General features: G+C 36.9%; 1 protein-coding gene across 8 annotated transcripts in view; it reads left to right on the forward strand.

Moving 5' to 3' along the window:
* MEIS2 (Meis homeobox 2) overlaps positions 1–15,043 on the forward strand; it is a 170,842-nt gene that overhangs the window by 93,439 nt on the left and 62,360 nt on the right. The window lies entirely within an intron of this gene.

Consider the following 15,043-nt stretch of genomic DNA (forward strand, 5'->3'; position numbering starts at 1 on the left):
GTAGATACCACATATTAAAATGCATGAAAATGAATGATAGTAAATAATCAATGTAGAGTGGGAAATCTGGTCCTTTGATCTGTCAGGTTTCGTCACATAACACAAGCATAAGGACATATGGTATTTTAAAGTTGCATTTGAAGAGATGCCTACGCTGACTTTTATCCTTATTTACAAATAGTCAGCAATAAAGGCTGTAATCTTGCAGATAACACTATGGATGTGCAGAATTCTTCTCACACAGAGTTCACTTTAGGATTGGGATATGATTAATTTGACTAGGAAATGTTTGGAAAATGCATACGCATTTTTGAATGCATTAGGTGATCCCAACATTACAGCTCTTAAGCAAAAAGTGGGTAGATGTATTTATCTCTGCAGGTTTGTTTCACATCCAGAAAGCTGTATTGCTCCTGCAAAACCTCTTCATTTGCTATTTCATTGTTACATTTACTTCCCACTCATTAAAGCTCCATCCTGCTTTCCTTACGTATGGATTACATTTATTGGCTCCACTGAAAACTAATTGCACATGAAGCTAAGGGATTCAAATTAGGATTACGAATATATGACCACATGGAAAAGGAAGCATGAAATATTCTAATTCTTTTTAGATGCAAAGCAACTTATGAACAAAACCCATTGTGGCTGTTTCTCACAAGCTTAAAGCATTGTGAAGGAAAAATTAAAATGGGCAAGGCTAATTAATTTGGTAAAATCCATTGTTAATACGCTGTTTTCAGTTCTCCTGAATACTACTCTCATGACATTTGGTGTCTTTCCAAAGACCCATCCCCACTGTAAACATCTTTTTTTCTTCCGTAAGTCTAAATTTTGCTTTAAAATTAAGTAAATTTGTAGACATTGTAATTATAAAGTTTAGAAGTTTGACTTGCATGTTCCTTAGTGGTTAAAGACAACTAAAAATCAGACAGATTTCCTTTGTAAGACCTTTTCTAAAGCTTCTTGATTTTTTAACTTTTTTTGAACTCTGATGTTGTGTTGTTTTGGATGTGGGGAGGGGTAAGTGGGGGAGAGCTTGTATGACTTTTCAGTGTTTGGGATCAGCAAGGAATGAGTTGCTGCATGACCATTCTGAAGCCTTTTTAAAAACTGCTTCCCATACGCTGGAAGAAATAGCGTCAGCTGGTGAATAGTTTCATTATGAAATAGTAATCAGAAGATGTGACAAAAGCTTCAAACTCTCTCGACCGGCTCTGGCAGAGCTTGTGCCTCTGTGGAATGGCTGAAAAGTGCTCCTGTCACATTCTGAGGAGGGGAGCTGGGCTGCAGAGACCCTTGTCCCACAGCCACATGATCCCAGTGGCAGTATCTACTGTTGCCGAGGGCTCCATTGACTTGAGCCGATCTCAGTAGCACTTCCAGGGTGAACATACAGGATTGGGCCCTTCGATGATACACGTAGGACTATGGAAGACCAGCTTTTACTGCTCATATGTTTGGCAGGCAGATTTGATAATCAGTGCTGTTCTAGAACCTTACACCATCTCAGTGAATATAAATTGGTGGTGTAAAGCAAATGGGCAACTGGCATGAAGCCAAACACGGATGGGAGCGAAGATGGTTTATTGTTGAGGGGGCAGCCCGGTGTTCCACAGCAGAGCTTTCTGTTCACAACAGCTCTGTGGAACTGCTGAGTTCGAGTGTGGCCTCTGAAGTGTATGAAATAATAACAGTTTTATTTCTCCTGACACAAGCACGGAAGCTGTTTGCTGCCACCTCAGAACTGTTACCCTGCAATGCAAAAGTACCAACAAGGCAGGCTGGATGCAATGTTATTATAAACAGTGCCGCAGTAAACTTCAGGAAAAGCCCATTATACGGTGATAGCCTGTTTGTCAGGAGAAAAGTTCACGAACGTATATGGAAGCAGAGCTCCTTATTCACTGATTTGTCTGAGTCTATTTTGTTGACTTTTACCTTTATTTACTGTGCAGGTCCTGTGGAGAATAACCTTGAAAAACAAAAAAATAGGGGAGGCCACATTCTTTGCTAGTTTAAATTGGCAGAGAAATGTTTTCAATTTGGGGTAGTTGATGTTATGGTCCATTGTTTATAATTGCTTTTTAATATTTTAAGATTTTGGAGGGGTACAGAAGGAAGTGTGTTTTCTCTTTTGCTGCTGTTTTGTTACTGTAAATCACTCAATGAAAGGTGTATTAAAAGCACAAAGAATGAATGAAAGCAGGAAAAAATGAACATATGTATGTAATAGAAGTAAATTCTATTTTAACGCTAATTTGTGCTCCTATACAATCAATTATAGTGATATGAGCTGAGAATTTAAATGAAGCCTCAGGGAGTTTGGCACCCATTTCATATTTTGTTTTGATGGGATTAGCACCCCTAAACGTAAAAACTTATTTGAAAATCAGCCATAATATCCCTCCTTCCCATGTGCCCTAATTCCTTCTGTTTATTTTTTTGATTATTCCAGGAATTATTCCATGCTCAACAGAAATGCAAGTATTGCATTCTGTAGTAGAACTATTATCTTCATTCATATATCTTCATTGCTTTTCTCAGGAAACTTAAAGAGTTTGACCACAGGAATAGTGTGCTTTTAAAAATCCAGTTGCTGTTTTAGGTGTCTTGATGCAGAAACCTACTATTATGTTCTGTAAGATCACCTCTGGGCTCTCTTGCAAGCTCTGCATTTTTCCTCTTGTATGCCCTTGGTCAGGCACTAGGTATTTCTAGGCCTCAGTTTCTCCACCCCCAAAATGAATAATTTCTTTCCTTTCCTTTTCCAAGGAGTGTGTAGTTTTAGTTGATTGCATTTCCTAGCAATCATGAAGCATTTTGAGATCCATGTCTGGAAAGTATTCTAAATATACAAAAAATATTATTTTAAGCTATTGTAATTCTTTATCCTTATTTACTGGCAAGTTACACAAGCCAGCAGATTAATATAGTACAAGCCTTTTGTAATGCTATGGAGCACTTAGAAACTTTCTTCTGAATTCCAATGCCATCTGAAAATTCAAAATTCTGTGAAGGAAATCTGCCAACTTCACCACTATGTACTAGCAAAAAGCGGAAGGAACTCAGTTTGGCCTTTTTTTTAATTAATAAAAAATAAACCAACTTCAGAGCATTTTGATGAAGAAATCATTGTAAAAAGCAGGTATGTTATGCAAACCAAGTGATTTACTAAGAATCAGTTCTTACTTCCAATAACTAGATGAGCCAATTCCAACTGTATCTAGAAAAGCCAAGAAAACAGCATATAGATAAAGGTTACTCAAAGCTTTTGTTCCTGCATTATTTAAGAGATGCAAATTGCACCATTTTAGTATTGTTCATGAACAAAGGCCAAATTTTCCTTCTTCACCCCCCATTTATGATACAGGAATCAAAAATTACAACTACAGAATGCAGTAGAGAACCGTATTTGACTTGATAGCTTCTTTGATATCACAAAACAAGATCTGTGACAGCTTTCTGTGGCTTTAGTTTGGGACAAGTGACCTCCTGTCTTGTCAGCGTACTTTGTGATGAACATGCCTCTAATGAATCTGTAAACAGGCAAAATATAGACCTTTCAAAGCCAAAAAATTAATTGGAAAAGGATGCCATCATTGCTACATGGAATGAATTGAGGTAGAAAGACAGGTTGTAAGAGTTCTGTCTTCAGTTTGCAGGAGAGGATATATTTATCTCATTCAATTAAAACCAGCATAGAAGATTAATTCATAAAAAATCTGTTTAGATTTCAGATTCATAGGCTTTTTTTTAATGAATACATTTAGAATCACATATAAGGATGGATGTGCAGATTCACCTGCTGTTCACTGTGGAAATCCCACATCCACTTCAAAAACTGGCGTGGGCAGGAGCATGCTATCCGTGTATCTGTTTACTATGGAGGTCCATATCTGGTACCCACCTTTAGAATTCTGTTCACCTCCTGGGTGATATGTCTCCTTTGCAAAAAAGAAAACCTGTTCTCAGCTGTTTCTTCCTGCTTGATTTTAGGAAACTAACGATTATACAGTTGCCATCTATTCTGAAAATTACCGGATAATCCCTGTTTTGAACACTGTGTCTGAATCTCAGTCTCCTCTTGGGCAGGACACATGGTGTGAGAGACAGCTGCTAAAAACTGTGCAGCTATTATAGTGTGTCAGTTTATAAGCCGCGAAGTGTATGTACCAGCTCACAGATTGTTGGTAGGAGTGTGGTACTCTGTTATAAATATATTTTATTGATTTTAAGAAGATTTTATTAAAAGGCTACCCAGAAGAAACAGGCAGTAAAAGATCAAGTAAATTACTTGGCTTTCATTTTAGGTCATCTAATCTCCTAAGGGTTTATGGGAGCTCCACAGGCTCCCAGAACACTGACACATGCTAATCTTGCTTTTTAATAGCAGATAGTTGTGCACTGGATGTTCAGCAAGATGGCGGTAATCCAATGTGCATGGAAGGATCAACAGGTTTTGAAAAGATCAGACTTTAAACATATTTAATTGTGAATACAAATGCTGATGAACACCTTATTAATTTCTCAAAGCAATTAAATACATCATGTGCACAACTACTACTGAAATCAGATGAATTAACAATCTAACTCCTATTGTCTTGTGACATACTTGCCTGCATCTTCGGATACCTAAAAGTTTCTATGGTGGCACTGAATACTTCTTGCTTCTATTCAGATTAGAATCATAGAGTAATCTAGGTTGGAAAAAATCTTCAAGATTATTACCAAGTCCAACCATCAAATTGACCCACTGAGTCCTACCACTATACCATGTACCTTTGCGCCATGACCACACGTCTCTTAAATAAAAATAAATTAACAGCAGCTCGGGGCACCTACCACACAGCAAAACAGTACACCCTTTTGAGGGAAACATTTTGGATCAAGGCCTTGTCTTGTGAAAATATTATACATCCTCTTGACATTTCCTAGCAAATATTTTAAAAATGTTACAGATCTATGACAGTTGTTACTATCGACTCTTTCCTAAGCATGTGTATGTATACTTGTGTGTGTGTGTATGTGTTTTTATGCTTCTTCTTTTTCAAGCCCTTGGAAATTGACATGCTGTGCTCAGTGCCACTCCCCAGCCCCACTTACAGCCTGCCACTTATCTCTCAGGCCTTGGTCCCTCCCACCCCCAGCCTTCCCAACAACCACACATCCCATTTGAGAAACCTTGCCCACTCCCCAGCTAGACTGTACGAAAAGAACTTCCTTGGTGCTAACTTCCCTGCTGCAAGGCGTCTTGCTAAATCCTATTCCAAAATAAACTCTGTCTTGCTGCACTAACATCCTCTTTACTCCCTACCCCAAAAACACCTTGCAGAGCTCCTCCTTTTCTACGTACTTGTTTACCCTCTCACTCCATGTACCTTAGCTGTTTTTCAGAAGCAGATTAAATTTAAACGTGATCATAATTGTGGCATGTTAGGGAGTGACATGCATTAATAAATGCTCTCAAGTCAGACATTCTTGGAGACCTTAATTCTTGCTAGGCCTGTCTTCTATTGCCCCTTGTCCAAGTCCACTTCAGTTCAGAGCCCTCCACACCCACTGCAAAGCTTTAAACCTCATCAGTTCTACTCTAATCCTCATAACAATGACCACTAGCTTGATAATTCAGTATTGGGTACTGATATAACCTGCTTACCTCCCATGACCCGTTAAAAGCTGGCCAGATTCAATTCTCATCTTGTCAAAGAGGCAAAACACTAGCTCTTCCTTCTCTCTGGAATTTCAAAATCCTTTGTACAGGTTGTCATTGTAGACATAACCAGCTTGTGCAGGGCTTGAAGTCAAGAAGAGGGCTCTCCGGGAAGAAGATGGCATAGTCTTTTCTCCTGCCCTCACTGGGAGAACAACAAAACACAGTCCATGGATACATTGGAAAGTGGATATCCTTTCAGGAATCAAGGAACAGTTTGCCTCTGCAGAATTTTCTTTTTGAAATGTTTGTTAATCTATGAAAATTCATGGCTCAGAGTTCATCTTTGAGGTTTTGAGTTCAGCCTGAGTGTGAGACTTTGCATAAGCCACAGCAGTTTCACCTAGCTGCCACATGAAAACAGCAATTGCAGTGCTACACCCAGAAGTCTTACAAGGTTTGCCAGAATTTGAACGAACTCTTCATCAAACCTGGCCTTAACTGTGTGTAGTTCAGGGTTTCGTTATTAACGTGATGTCTCTGTACTACAAAAGTTGTTTCAGACATTGCTTTTGCTTTGCAAATTCAGTATATATGTAACCAGCTAAGTACGAATTAAATTATGTATGTTAAACATTAAAACATAACTCCTTATTTTGAGATGACTAGTTTTCTTTCCTTTTAGTAGGCCATGAATATTTTCTGGCAAGATATGTCACTAGCTTATAACTTCATTAAGCTGCAGACCATACCTTACCCTTTCACTAGATCCCTGAAAAGAACTTTTGTGCGTGCCAAACAGATATCCACTTGGTCTGTGGCTCTTGAAAGGTAAATTGCCAAGTTCCAGCAAGCAAATTAAGAGGTGCAATAAGAGCTAGCTGTTGCATTCTATCAAATCCTGCCACTGAATGTGCTGAAAAGCTTGCCCAGAGCCATGGCCTCACATATTTATGGTATGAATGGGAGACTCTTGGAGCTATGTATTGCCATAGTTCCCATTTCTTTTGTAATAAACTAGCTCAGCAGATGTAGCTTAGGTAAAAGGGAAATTCAATGACTCTGACTTAAAGAATAACCAAAACAAAGTTTTCTCTCCGGTCCTCTGTCTATGAGCCAGACCTTCCTTGTACTGATTAATGTTTTATTCTCTGCGTAACCCAATGAAACTCAAAGGGTTCTCACATGGAAGAAAGTGCTGCTCAATAGCACTGAGAGTATTACTGCCAGGACATGGCACAAAACATGCTTTAAAAAAATCTAAGTTTAAGTTTCTAATATAACACAGATGAAATCATGGTATTGGTTTCCCAAGTCATTTGTATCATTCTCCTGGATTAAATTTTGATGCTGAAGAAAGCAGTTCTGGGTAACATAGATTTTCCTTAATGATAGATGTATTGCAGTTTTCACACTATTGATACCTAATTCACATTAAATGCAGAGTAGTTTTTAATCTCCATACTTGTGACTTTACTTGTGCGCTATAGTCTATAGACTTCAGAGTATTTAGTATAACATTTGTGACTGAATTAGCCCTGTCTACTCTACCTGTGTATTAAAATAAAAAAAAGACAAGATGAGGTATTAAACTTTGTTGATTTTATTTAGCCTGCTGGGTGCACAGTAGCTCTACGTTAAATCACAAGCAGAGGATGAGACTGAGATTTACAAAGCAGCAGAAGCTGAAGAATTGTGAACTAAGCTAGAAACCCCCTAACAAAGATTGTTAACTACGGTCCAGTAAGGGGATGGTAAGGGATATAATGATAAATTATTTTGTGCCTGTTGATACTTACAGTCATGTATTATGCCAAGATGTTTGAGAAAATTTTAACTTCGTATTTCTGCACCATTTTTGCACAATATACTAACAGCATCTGCTTCTCAAGAAAATATGTGGCTTTGTATATTAATCAGTAAAGGCTAATAAGTTTACTATCTGGTTCCCACTGAAGTCCACAGAGAAGTTCTGTTGCCTTTGTAGGTTGGCCCTCTAGCATACCTTTCATGCTTAACAGTGCATAAATCTTTTGTATTTCTAGCTTTATCTGATATTGTTGCTTAACTCGATTACATATGAAAGTAAGAAGAGCCTCCTCACTAGTCATCCTAACCATTGCTTGTTTTTACTTGTTTATGAGATATTTTTCTACTTGATAGTCTTTAATCTGAAATTATATCAAGCTCTGTAATAAAACTGAAAGAGATAATATCTATGGCATTTCTATTCCTCTGGTGATAACATTATTTAACAACACTAGCAAGTTAATTAAGAAAGACCTCGCTGTCATAAATCCATGTTGCTTTCCTCATCAAATTAAGGTTTTCAGTGTATTGCTGAGGTTCAGTAAACTGTTCCAGACATTCAACAGTGGGTAATTCACTAAACAGTCCACAATACATTATGTATTCTTTTACAAGATGGAGGATTATTTAACACTGTACCTCTTCTGGAGTTTTGCATGTTTGATTAATCATCAATCTTCCTTTCCTCTGAAAACTTTGAGAAAAAAATTCAGTTTCTTGGGCATTTAAGGGATCTAATCTTTTCATAGCCATGTTTGTTCTTGTCTGCATATTTTATAATCCTATTTCTGTGTATCCTTGAATCCTTGATTTATGCAGATCTTTATCCCAGCTAACAGAAGTCAGCTACCGAATGAATATACCAGTTCCTTGTTCATTATCCTTCACAGTGGACATATTTTTTTTTCTCTCTATCAATTGTAAATCCTGTCTATGGAGCAGAAAAAGATGAAATTGAGCTTTATCTTTGTGGCTTTGTGAACCCTGTATTCTTTCATGATGCATTTGAAAACTGTTTTCTGTAAAAATTTGGTTTATGGCAATCAAAAAGGAAGCAGCTCCAGTCGGACAGATAGAGGTTCAAATTCAATTAAATCAGCCCTGTAGGAAGTGATTCCCTGGGTATACTGCCAGGCAGAGCACTGGGATTGTTTGGGAACAGATTTGTGAAAAACCTTATGTGGTCCTGAACTTTTCAAACACATAATCTGAGGTTCTTCAGTTTATCCAGTCTTGAAAAAAATGTAGTCAGTGAGATGACTGAACCTTCTCAGACAGCTGTAACTGTTCTGTGTGGATACTACTATTTAGTATTTAATGCTAGTTCTATTCCTAAACGTGTCCATATGACTCACAAATTCCTACTCCAAACTGGAAAGGCTAAGTAAAAAGATGTGATATGAAATTATCTTCTGCCTCAGCCATAGCTAGCAGTCTAGATGGACCTGAAAAAAGTCTCAGGGATGTATAGCTGTAGATTGAGTCAGCTCAAGATTTAAGAATTGTCAAATATGTGGATCTGAAATTCATAGCAAATGTGGGTTTTGGAGTACATTAATTCAAAACTAGTAACTATATAGGATCAAGAATGGATATTTGCATCCATATTGTTCTGATTGGGCCAGTCTTTAGAATAAACCAGTGTTTTTGACAAACTTGCCAGCAAATAAAGTTTCAAATCTGGGAAAAAGGAAAAATCTAGGGCTCCCCTAATATTTTAATTCCATTACTCCATTGAAAGGGACCCAGACCTTAATGAAAGGAACAACATTTTAAGTGCTGCTGATTATTTTCTTGGCTTGCATTAAGTAAGTTATTCTCACCCAGTTTGCTCTAGCTCTCTCTTAAGGGATTAATGAAGCAGAACTTGTTGAGACAATTAATTCCGAATAAGAGGAGAACTGTTTAGAATTATCATGTCTGTCTTATACCTTAATTCTGCTCATCATTTTAGGACTTTCCCTGTAGGTTTTTTTCTTTAGCATTTGTACCTTGGAGGATTTTGTTTTGTTTTTGGTTTGGTTTGGTTGGTTGTTTTTTTTTTTTTTGCTTTCATCACCTTTGAGACTACTTCACCATTTATTACAGATTTGGGTCCTCTTCAACTAGTGTCTCAAATTTTTGTCTCTATTGCGGTATATGAATTTATTCTACAAATGCATTCTACGTTGCCTTTTCGGTCCTTTTTTACGATTGTAAAATATTACAGAATACTCTTCAATATTTAATGCAGATTTTGTATTTCTCAAGATTAACATTTCCATATATTTACTAAAAAGTTATGTTTCTTAAATAACACTCCAAATCAAATTCTAAAGATAACAATGGCAAAGCTCTCACTGACTTCAATGGAAATAGAATTTCATATCCAACTATCTAGGAGATAACATACAATATCTAGGAGAAGAAAATCGCAGTAATATTATGTTTGGTTTTATTACTAAGCATTGTGCTTTATGCCTGAAGACTGATCTGGAAACCATCTTTTCAATATCACTGTTCCTCTTTCCAGTACTTGCTTGTTATCTAAAATGCATTTCTGAAATCTTTCATATCAATTCATCTTTTCTATGGCTACCAAATATACCTCTTTACAATGTATGGGCAAAATTTAAGTCTAAGTTTGAGTGTCTCTCTCTTCTGCAATTCATTCTGTCATGCGCAACTGCAACAGAACTGTTTCCAGTTACCTCAGCAAACTCTACAGTCCTCTTACTAGCAACCTTAATATTTTCTTTCAGAGCGCTAGTTGTTACACTTGCTTTTTTAATTTGTTTTTAATTAGTTACTTACTACAAAGTACACCATTAAATGTACTTCCATCCACATCAGATATTCTTCCATTGTAAATTTTCTCCATAGATTCTTTTCTATGTTCATATGTCAGATCATCTTATTATTTATTCTACTTCCAGGGCACTCACTACCTGAAAATTCTAAATGAAAACACCAGACCCAAAGTGCCTATTTATTCTAACTTGCAAATCCCTGAAATATATGATAGCTTTGCTGGAAATTGGGACAGTAGTATTATGTTAACATTTACACCATAAAACCGCATTTGTCCCAGGAAATAGGGCAAAACTGTGTTTGAGGAGTGATAATGTTCATTGTTGCCCTTCTTGTCCATGCGAATACTCACTATTTTCAAAACCACTGCACATATCATTAATAATCATTTTAATTTTTGTGAGAGAAGTTTTTTGTGGAAAAGTGTTTTACAAAAGATTAAAAAATGTTTTTCTTCTTATAAGACTGGAGAATTTGGCTCTGTCATTGTTCTGTTTCATATGCAATGGGATTTTCTTTCTTTTTACCATAATACTGCATACTATTACTTTATTAATCATCCTTCTTCCCTTCCTTAGAACATCTTTTTTTTTTTTTTTTTTTCCTTTAAATGTGCTTCACAAGCTTTCATTCTGCAATCCACACAGCTGGTCATCTTTATCTTTCTTTTTTTGTTGTGTCTAAAAGCAGCCATATGTCATCAGCAACCCTCTCATGTATATTGAACTTCCTTAGCACATCAGCTTGTCTCTTTGAATGTGTTACCTGATGTCTTTAAAATGGCAAAACATAGGAAAGCAGGTCCTCCTGGTCCTTTGTTCGTCAGACCAGCAAGAGCTATGAATATTGTAGAGTTAGCATTTATGCCCTTGGGCCATATGTATTCTAGCTTTGCTTTTTATTTTTCTTCACTTCAGCTCAACTAGCAGGATACGAGTCAAATCAGCTCTATACAATAAAGTAGCAAGTATGCCTACATTTATCAGTAGGGAAATACCAGGGCCACTGAGCGATAGTGTGTTTGGTGTTATAGCAGCCACAACCACTGCAATTCTCTAGCTCTGTCTGTCTAGGTGCTTTATTTGGTGCTCACTGTTTTTAATATGGGTGATTTCATCACAGCAGTCTCTCCACTGCAAATGTTATCATCAGCGCTTGAGTACCATTACAATATGTCTGGTAGGACATATGTGCAATAACAGCGAAGGAGATAGACCGAAGAAGAAAAATCCATTGAAAGTTTAAAAAGCTTTTGGTTCAAGTGATGCTCATAATTTCTTCTAAAACAAGTTTAGTAACCTTGGATTTGCAGTTCAGTATGTGAACGCCTCTCTTCTTCTTCACTATTTGATGTGATTATCTAGTTAAGAGATTGAAATGCTTTGGGTGAGATGAGTGATATCTCAGGCAGCTAGGACCACGATTTAAATGAACTCCCTAACAATGCACAGTCTGTCAGAGAAATATGATTTCTGTTATTGCTGAATGTTGAAACTACTGGAATGCAAGTTGTTTCTCTCCTTTCTAAATGAGTTGCAGTCATCAGAAAAGCATCCATTTTGGAGCTTGGTCACATGTCTAGAGCACGGTCTTATCATCTGGAGATACTGGCTTTTTGCAGCACTGGTATTTGGCCATCCAGTAACACTGAAGAGTTCATGAGATACCCGTGGTTACCTTGGTAATAAAGTAATGAGATATAGTCAGTAGACTGGGAATTTTTAGAGGTGGTGAGATTTTCAAAGCTCTTTCTTTTTTAATGAGCATTAACTCATTTGTTACTGAGATTCATTTTTAAACAGGTAACAAAGGAATGATTTTAATAGGCTGAGAAAAGTTAATGGATGTCAGTGTATACTTTAATCTTGCCATTTGTAACAACCTATGGCATTTTGTACTCATTATGCTTTTTAAGGCCAATAATTTAGATTCTTTCACCTTCTGATGATAAACTCACTTTTGTGTTCCTTCCCCTGAATTCAGTTTCTAAATCAGAAGATAAACAAATCTTGCGTTAAATCAGCCTGAGTAAAATTATTAACTACGTACACATACCCCCAAGCCTAAAATCAGATCCAACTATGGTGGGCATACGTTGTACTTAAACACTTCTGTTTACTATTGTTTCTTTTATTGGAAACAAATTTGAAACAAACATTTATGCAGGAAAAAAGGCCTTAGAATCACATGGAAGTACACTTAAGTAGCTTAAAATCTTACCTTCAGATTTGCAATAGATTTGGCAGTGTTTTTGTCAAGAAATCGTGGTCCTTAGATGTTCAGAGAAAAAGGAGTACATACAGTACAGTACAGTACATACCTGTGTATTTAAGGCTGTAATGACACTAATCTGCAGGAGGTTTGGAAAGATTCAGAAACCATGTAACACTGTGACCTGTACCTTTAGTTCATTTCAGCCAGTTCCGCGCTGATGAAGTGATCTATCATCATTGCTACCATATTATAGCATGTGTTCCTACAAGAAGGTTCAGCCGCTGCAGGGATGACCAGACTAACATCGCCTGGCATCCAGCAGTGCACAGACTAAACTGTAGTTTTAGATAGAGAATATGGAAACTGACAACAAATTATTACTTGTGGTCTTTTTCCAGTTTTCAAGTGCAAACATACCAAAGTCTATTTTAAATCTGAGCCAGTCAGACATTTAGTAATGCAGATCAAAGAAGAAATGAAGGCCTCCCATGCTTATTATTTCAATACGATGTCTGTTCTAATAAAGTGTAAGAATGCCTGTGATAGACTAACTAGTAGGAATTTTCTGGTTCTGTAGTTTAGCCTTAAATATATACATATATTTGTAAATTAATCAGAAACATATTGTGGTGGTTTCAGTTCCTCGGAAAGCTGATTGTTTTCAATCCTTTCTTTAATCTTAGAAATATGGTGGCAGCCTGCCAGAACACTTTCAGATAAACAGTCCACTTCTCATTTAAAAGCTGTAGAATCACCGATGTTGAAGGAAAAAAAAAAAATCGACAGAAAAAAAGTTTTCTCTCTCTTCCCTAAAATGTAGAACATTTTTAAAATAAGTTAGTTCTTATGCTATTGTCCTTCACTCTTAATTAGAAATAATAAAAGCCATCTGTGCAAGGTGAATTTTGATAAGATCTCGGCTTTTAAGTGTTTGTTGATCTTGTGTGTACCAATTTTCAAATGTCTTAATAGCTCCAGGATGGCTATCACACTGAGTATGCTCACTGATTTCCATCGTGCTCTGTGCTGTTGAATGCAATTCTGTTTCAGGTGAAATATAACCTCACATAAATTAAAAAAAAAAAAAAAAGCATACTGTTCCTCTCAGTACAATAACTATTTAACTGGATGGAACTGTTCCCATTTGGAGGAGGTTTTTCATAATGCTGTCTCCTCCCAGGCTGGGATAAAACACCATTAAAGTGAGGAGTTGTTTTACGTGAATTGCATGCTGGACAGCATTTCTGTTGCTTCTTTCCAGTGACAGGATTTTCTACTGTCTCCTCTCAGCCAGGCTGAGGGGCCCATGCTCAAGATCCTCCTCGATGGAGAATATACTCCCCAGTCAAAAAGGGGAAGGCTCAGGAGTTATTGTATTGCAGCCTGGAAATGGAATACAGGGTTTCTTTTCTTTCAACCTGTGTTTTCAGTCAATTAAAATTTGTACTCAAGGCTTTTCAGTTTGAAGCCACCCCTGTGTCTGCGATGAGCAATCCTTCTTGTTTGTGCAGTCATTCATTATCTCCATTACCAAGAGGAGAATAGAGGACAATTACATTGTTTGGACGAATCAGAGTGTTAGGAGGAGTATTTATCATGGTGGCAGAGTGCAGCACCTGACAGCGAACGATTGATGGCCAGGAATGAGTGTGAGTGGCCAAAGCAGCCTCATATGATGCAAATTACTGACTGTGGATTCCAATTTATCCTGTTCATTTTTCTTGCCTTTGCTGAAGACTATTAGTGGTTTTTGAAGCAGTGAAGGGGTCATTACTAATGTGGGCTAGAAGCAGGAGGGGGAAGGAGGGGAAAAGCCTTCTGTAATTACACAGCCTTCAAGAAAAGGCTGTGGGCCTAGCCAAAAAAGTGTCAACACTTAGCAATCAGAAAAATTTATTTTCATTTTATCCTTAACCCATATTAACTCAACATTATCATCTTTCTTTGTTAATATTTGCAGAATATTAAAAGCTTGACTTCTATATTAATACAGATCTGTTTAACCCTTTTTGCTGTGATGTTGCTTTGCTTTGTCATTTCGTCAATGACATTAAACAGTGCCTGCTTTTAAAAAATGTAGATAATGAAAAATTAAATATTCAACACTCTCAAAAAAGTAATTCCAGATGACTGATTATTTGTATCATTTACAGAATAGTACGTAAGGCATTGGAAACATATGAGAAAATATTTGTTGAGGCAGAGGTATGAGAGGTTTCTGTATTAAAGTGTAACATCAATACAGAAGAAAATAAATTTGATTCTGGGAGTTTAAGTGTTGTGATCTGTAAGCAGCATCAAAAAACTTGGAAGTTTCATTTTGCTGTATAATGAATGATGCACATTTAAAACATATGCATATTTAATTTAATGCCTATTCAAACCTTACTTAGGCAGTTCTCTGGGGGTTGTATGTGAATTAATGATCCCCAAAAGCCTCTCTTGCCTATCACGATTGAGTATATTGATTATGTGCATAGGAGGTGTATAAGCTTTCCCCAAAAATCTCTTTTTGAAGGAAAGAGAGAGGAAGACAGGAAATAAGCTTAAATATGTTTATTTTTTCATCTGAAAGTT

Source organism: Numida meleagris, chromosome 6 (genome assembly GCF_002078875.1).
Source record: "Numida meleagris isolate 19003 breed g44 Domestic line chromosome 6, NumMel1.0, whole genome shotgun sequence".
Taxonomy (NCBI): domain Eukaryota; kingdom Metazoa; phylum Chordata; class Aves; order Galliformes; family Numididae; genus Numida; species Numida meleagris.